We start from the raw sequence: 6,050 nt of genomic DNA on the forward strand, positions 1-6,050 counted from the left end.
TTTGTCAGTGTGTGTGTGTCTGTATAGTATATTCGTTTTGGAACTTTAAACTTAACACTAACATTTCTGTGTGTGTCAGTGTGGGTGTGTTGGGACTTTAAACTTAACAGTATAACAAATTTCTCTGTATGTGTGTTTGTGTAGTGTATTTCTTATGGGACTTTAAACTTAACAAATTTGTGTGTCAGTGTGTGTGTGTGTGTGTGTTGTGTATTTCTTATGGGACTTTAAACTTAACACTATAACATATTTCGTGTGTGTGTAGTGTATTTCTTATGGGACTTTAAACTTAACACTATAACAAATTTCTGTGTGTCAGTGTGTGTGTGTGTGTAGTGTATTTCTTATGGGACTTTAAACTTAACACTATAACAAATTTCTGTGTGTCAGTGTGTGTGTGTGTGTAGTGTATTTCGTATTTCTTATTAAACTTAACAAATGTATGTGTGTGTGTGTGTGTGTGTGTGTATAGTGTATTTCTTATGTCTTATGATGTGTTTATAGTGTATATAGTGTGTGTGTGTGTGTGTGTTTATAGGGTATATAGTTTGTGTGTGTGCTATCCCCACCCCAAGCAGCCATTACATAGCTAACTCTTTTATCATGTGGGTTTAAAGTTAGCATTAATGTCTAGCATCAAATTAAACTAGAGAAATGGCTACTTAAGATTATGTAAGTCAAATTTTTTTATCTGCATTACAAACATTACAATGCAAAAAATAATCTTGATAAAAAAAATTACTTTCTTACCTGAAAATCACTTTTTTTTGGTTTTTTTGGTGTGCAATGCAGCAGTATGTACAGTAACTGAAAGAATGGACCTATGTACGCTCACGCGTCAGTGCTCGTGTCGGAGCATGCATCTGACAGCGGGAGAGGTTTAACCATAGCCTCCGGTTAAACTCATAGTGAGAGAAGCTCCTTTTGCACTTTAATGTGAAAAAATGTGCCCTTTTGTTTGCACTATTCATAACAATGTTAAACATAGAAGACAAAAAGCTTCTACATACAACTCTACATGCATGATAGTAGGTGTTTATAAAAATAAGTAGAGTTAAAGGGGTCATATGATGCGATTTCAATTTTTCCTTTCTCGTTCCAACATACCTATGTCACTCTGTGGGAAGATTTGCATAACGCCGCCCAAATATTCACGCAAAGAAAGAAGGCGTGACTTTTATTCTTGCTGTAGTATTGTTGTTGCCGCCGCCATGTCGTGAAGGCGCTGTGTTTCGTTGTGAAAGCGAAACTACTTTATTTGGCCTTCCAAAAGAGGACGATATGGCTTCGTCATGCCTGGAGCTGATCCGTGCTGGTTGCTGAGGAAATACATCAACTTCGCGCCGTGGATCACCGGATCGGCTTTCACCGTGGACGAAGCGGAGTACAGCCCGGGGTCGTCACATGTGGTTGCTGCAGGCATCACAGTATGGTAGGGGCGTAACATTTCCATCACATGCTTGAGGTATTCGGCCAATCACAACGCACTGGATAGCTGGCCAATCAGAGCACACCTCGCTTTTCAGACCGATGAGCTTTGTAAAAATCGACGCGTTTCAGAAAGGCGGGGCATAGAGGAGAAACAATAATGTACAGTATGTGGAAAATAATGTGTTTTTTGAACCTTAAACCACATAAACACATTTCATTACACCAAATACACAAAATAATGTTCTTTTTAGCAGCAACATATGACCCCTTTAATAAAAACCTGTACTTTTCATTGCACATTACATTGTATTACATACCAATAGAACTCTGCCCAAAACACAATAGAGAATTTAATGGTTTCCAATTTCCATACCATTATAAACCATTCGTTTTTTTTTTGTTTGTTTGTTTTTTAATTGCATTAAAACCATGGTTGGTAACCAGTTAATATTTTTTTATTTTATTTAATATTCATTGGGCGGACATGCAGTACATGCAGCAATTTAACTTGTCCTTATTTGCCCATAACTATTTTAGAAACTTTTTAATAACATATGAATGACACAGACTCAGAGTTGTAATACTTTTCATTTACTATATAACGTTAGATAAAAGCAACATATTAACAGCAACATATCAAACCGCGTTCAAAACGGTATACAAACAGAAACATTCAAATGAACAACAAAGTATTTTCCAGACGCTTAACTTAGTTATTTAAAACATAACTATATCGCGCATATCAAGACATATATTAAATAATTACAGAAGCATAAATATTATAAAAACACTTCAGATAAAGACATTATTAATGTGATTGTTACAGTACTCTCAGTAACGTACTGGAGAGCCGGAGTTATGTCTTCTTCAGGCGCCGTTATGTCCCCAGGTTGCTATGGTTACTCCAATCGCCACCAGTGCTGTGTAACTTAAAAATAATCAAATTAAATTAAATAAAACCTAAAACAACCTTTTCATGTACGCTATGTTCATTTATTTTCGTAAAAGTCGTTTATTTGTTAAGAAGTAGCCTAACGAGTCTTACCTGATAAAACGAAATTTCCTGTCAGATGAAAAAAAAAAGCCCCTGAAAAAAGCGTTGTTACTGCTGTCAGACGACATTCTGTCAGACTATAAGTAAACATTTCATTTTAAATTCCATTTTCACAAGTATTAAACAACAGTTGTGAAATTAAAACATGTCTCGCTTCGGAGGAACGATCGGTCCTCCTGTCAGACGCAGCTCGGCTGTCCTGAACTTGAGCGCAGTTACATTCCCATACAGCACAGAGCTGTCTGCATGTAGCGTATTACATCTCTCTTGGGTTATTTAAGCGACAGATTTAAGATGTCCAGACTAAACACGTTTAAATACGCATATTTAAATATTAAGCGGCATGTAAATCATTAATGTTTGCCTACAAAACCACCACTGGCTCTGCACCCATTTACCTAAATTCATTACTTCAGACTTATGTGCCCTCTAGGCGTCTGCTAAATGACTAAATAAATAATATTAATCATAATTTTATTGGTAATACCATTACGTGCCTAGGACGTGCCAGCTGGTAAGTCGTGAAATTACCAAAAAGTACCAATCCATTACGTAACCGGTACGTCATGTTTTAGCTGGGAATAAATCCATTACATTTTCTATTGTGTTTTGGGCAGGGTTCTATTGTTGTTGTTGTTGTTGTTTTTAATACAATTTAGTTGTGAGTGGTCTTGTGTAGTAATATGAGACATTATATGTTGATCACGCAGACTGTCTATTATAAAAAACAATTTCTTCACGGAAGAATTTTTTATCATGGGTCACTATGACAGGTTAAAATTTACATTCGAATACCTAACAATAAACCTTTATTTTAGACACTTACTTTGCTTATTTGTGTACAATCTCTTAGTAGTTTTAACTTTTTATCAAACTCAGCTATAATGTACTGTGCAATGAAAAGTACAGGTTTTGATTAACTCTGCTTATCTTTGTAAACACATCTATCATGTATGTAGAGTTGTATGTAGAAATGTTATGTCTTTTGTTTAACATATCTATAACAGTGCAAACAAAAGGGCACATTTTTTAGCTGACTGCTATCTTTAATGACACATCAGTTGTCAGTGGCGTGTGCCAACCATATGTAAATATGCAGGTAGTAATTTCTGTGCAATGCAGCAGTATGTACAGTAACTGAAAGAATGGACCTATGTACGCTCACGCGTCAGTGCTCGTGTCGGAGCATGCATCTGACAGCGGGAGAAGTTTAACCATAGCCTCCGGTTAAACTCATAGTGAGAGAAGTTCGTTTTGCACTTTAATGTGAAAAAAATGTGCCCTTTTGTTTGCACTGTTCGTAAAAATGTTAAACATAGAAGACAAAACGCTTCTACATACAACTCTACATGCATGATAGTAGGTGTTTATAAAAATAAGCAGAGTTAATAAAAACCTGTACTTTTCGTTGCACATTACATTCTATTACATAGCAATAGAACTCTGCCCAAAACACAATAGAAAATTTAATGGTTTCCAATTTCCATACCATTATAAACCATTAGTTTTTTTATTTTTATTATTGCATTAAATGGTTGGTAACCAGTTAATATCTTTTTTATTTAATATTCTTTGGGTGGACATGCAGTACATGCAGCAATTTAACTTGTCCTTATTTTATGGGATGATATTAGACTCTAAATGATTAATAGATGCACGCACAATTATCCATGCACTGCATACATTTTATACATGTTTATACAAGGGTGAGTTCTTGTTTGGCAAAATTAATATAAGCTATTCTGTGTCTTAAGACAAGTTAAGTTAGAATAAGTTCAATAAAACATCTTTATTATATTTCTACTGTAGAGGAGAATAGCCAAACCAAAAAGAAACAAAGAGAAAACAATGTAACATTCATAAAACCGTACGCAATGGAATGCGCACACGTGACTGGGGCTAGTGCCATCTAGTGGTCGCTGATTTTCTGTGGCTCAGTCCGCAACCGTCGGAGCATCCCCCCTTGCGGTCGAAAAATTAATGTGAAAAAATAAGCTAAGCATTGCTTCGTGGAACGTTCGCACATTGCTGGACCTGGCCGAAACTCCTGACAGGCCCCACCGCAGGACAGCATTGGTGGCCCTGGAGCTCGCAAGATATAATATCGACATAGCAGCTCTCAGCGAGACCAGACTACATGGGGAGGACTCCTTGACAGAGGCTGGTGCTGGGTACACCTTCTTCTGGAAGGGGGTCCCTGAAGGCACTCTTCGTAACCATGGAGTTGGCTTTGCTGTGAAGTCTAAACTGCTGCAACGCATTCCGGAATCCCCTATTGGCATCAATGAAAGACTGATGACATGGCGTATTCCTCTGACAAAGAAACGCTTCGCCACTCTCATCAGTGCATATGCTCCAACTCTTGATGCCGAGCACAACATCAAAGAGGATTTCTATAGAGCTCTTGATGCCATCCTACAGAAAACCCCGGCTACGGACAGGCCCATGGGAGATTTCAATGCTAGAGTGGGTACGGAGCACCTGGTATGGAGTAAAGTCATCGGCCAGCATGGTGTGGGGAAAATGAACCATAATGGGCTCAGACTCCTCTCTCTCTGTGCAGAGCACCAGCTGGTCATTTTCCAGATGAAGAACAGGTTTAAAACCACCTGGCAGCACCCACGCTCAAAACATTGGCACCTCCTTGACCATGTTATTGTCCGTCAAAAGGATAGACAGGATGTCCTCACCACCCGTGTTATGAGAGGAGCTGAATGCTGGACTGACCATCTTATGGTCAGATCCAATCTACTCATGAGCATTCAACCCCGTAGTCCGAGGACAGCCTCATACAAGAAACTCAACTGCACAGCGCTGAACAACCACACCACCAAAGACAACCTCCGACGGCTCCTTGCTGAAAACCTCAGCAAGATCCCAGAAGAATCAGCAGACTGGCCAGCTTTACGCCAGGCTATTTATAATGCAGCCTTAGAGGCGCTCGGCCAATTAAGGAAACATCACCAGGACTGGTTCGACTGTAATTCAGCCGAGATACAGTCACTCCTAAAAACCAACCATGAAGCCCACAAAGCTCTCTTGTCCTGCCCTGGATCTTCCACCCTTATAACCTCCTTCACTGCTGCAAGAGCAGAAACCCAGCGAGCCCTCCGGACTATGGAGAACACCTGGTGGGTGAAAAAGTCGCAAGAAATTCAGAACCTGGCAGACTGCAATAACACTCAAGGCTTTTACGATGCCTTAAAAGCACTGTATGGCCCCAGGAAACGGGCGATCGCCCCAGTTCGATCAGCTGATGGGTCCACGCTTTTTAAGGAACGCCATGAGATTCTTGCATGTTGGGCAAATTATTTTGAGAGTCTCTTCAACCACACCAACCTTGCTGATCCACATACAGTGGGTACGGAAAGTATTCAGACCCCCTTAAATTTTTCACTCTTTGTTATATTGCAGCCATTTGCTAAAATCATTTAAGTTAGTTTTTTTTCCTCATTAATGTACACACAGCACCCCATATTGACAGAAAAACACAGAATCGTTGACATTTTTGCAGATTTATTAAAAAAGAAAAACTGAAATATCACATGGTCCTAAGTATTCAGAC

The 6,050-nt window shown here is 38.9% G+C and overlaps 1 protein-coding gene across 1 annotated transcript in view; it reads right to left on the reverse strand.

Moving 5' to 3' along the window:
- Positions 1 to 776, reverse strand: part of islr2 (immunoglobulin superfamily containing leucine-rich repeat 2) — a 13,840-nt gene extending 13,064 nt beyond the window's left edge. The window contains exon 1 of the mRNA XM_016505748.1: positions 751 to 776. The gene's annotated coding sequence lies outside the window, so the exon portion shown is untranslated. The remainder of the gene's footprint in view (positions 1 to 750) is intronic.
- Between the last annotated feature and the right edge of the window lie 5,274 nt (positions 777 to 6,050).

This window comes from Sinocyclocheilus anshuiensis, unplaced genomic scaffold, assembly GCF_001515605.1.
Source record: "Sinocyclocheilus anshuiensis isolate Anshui unplaced genomic scaffold, SAMN03320099.WGS_v1.1 scaffold1139, whole genome shotgun sequence".
In the NCBI taxonomy this organism is placed as follows: Eukaryota; Metazoa; Chordata; class Actinopteri; order Cypriniformes; family Cyprinidae; genus Sinocyclocheilus; species Sinocyclocheilus anshuiensis.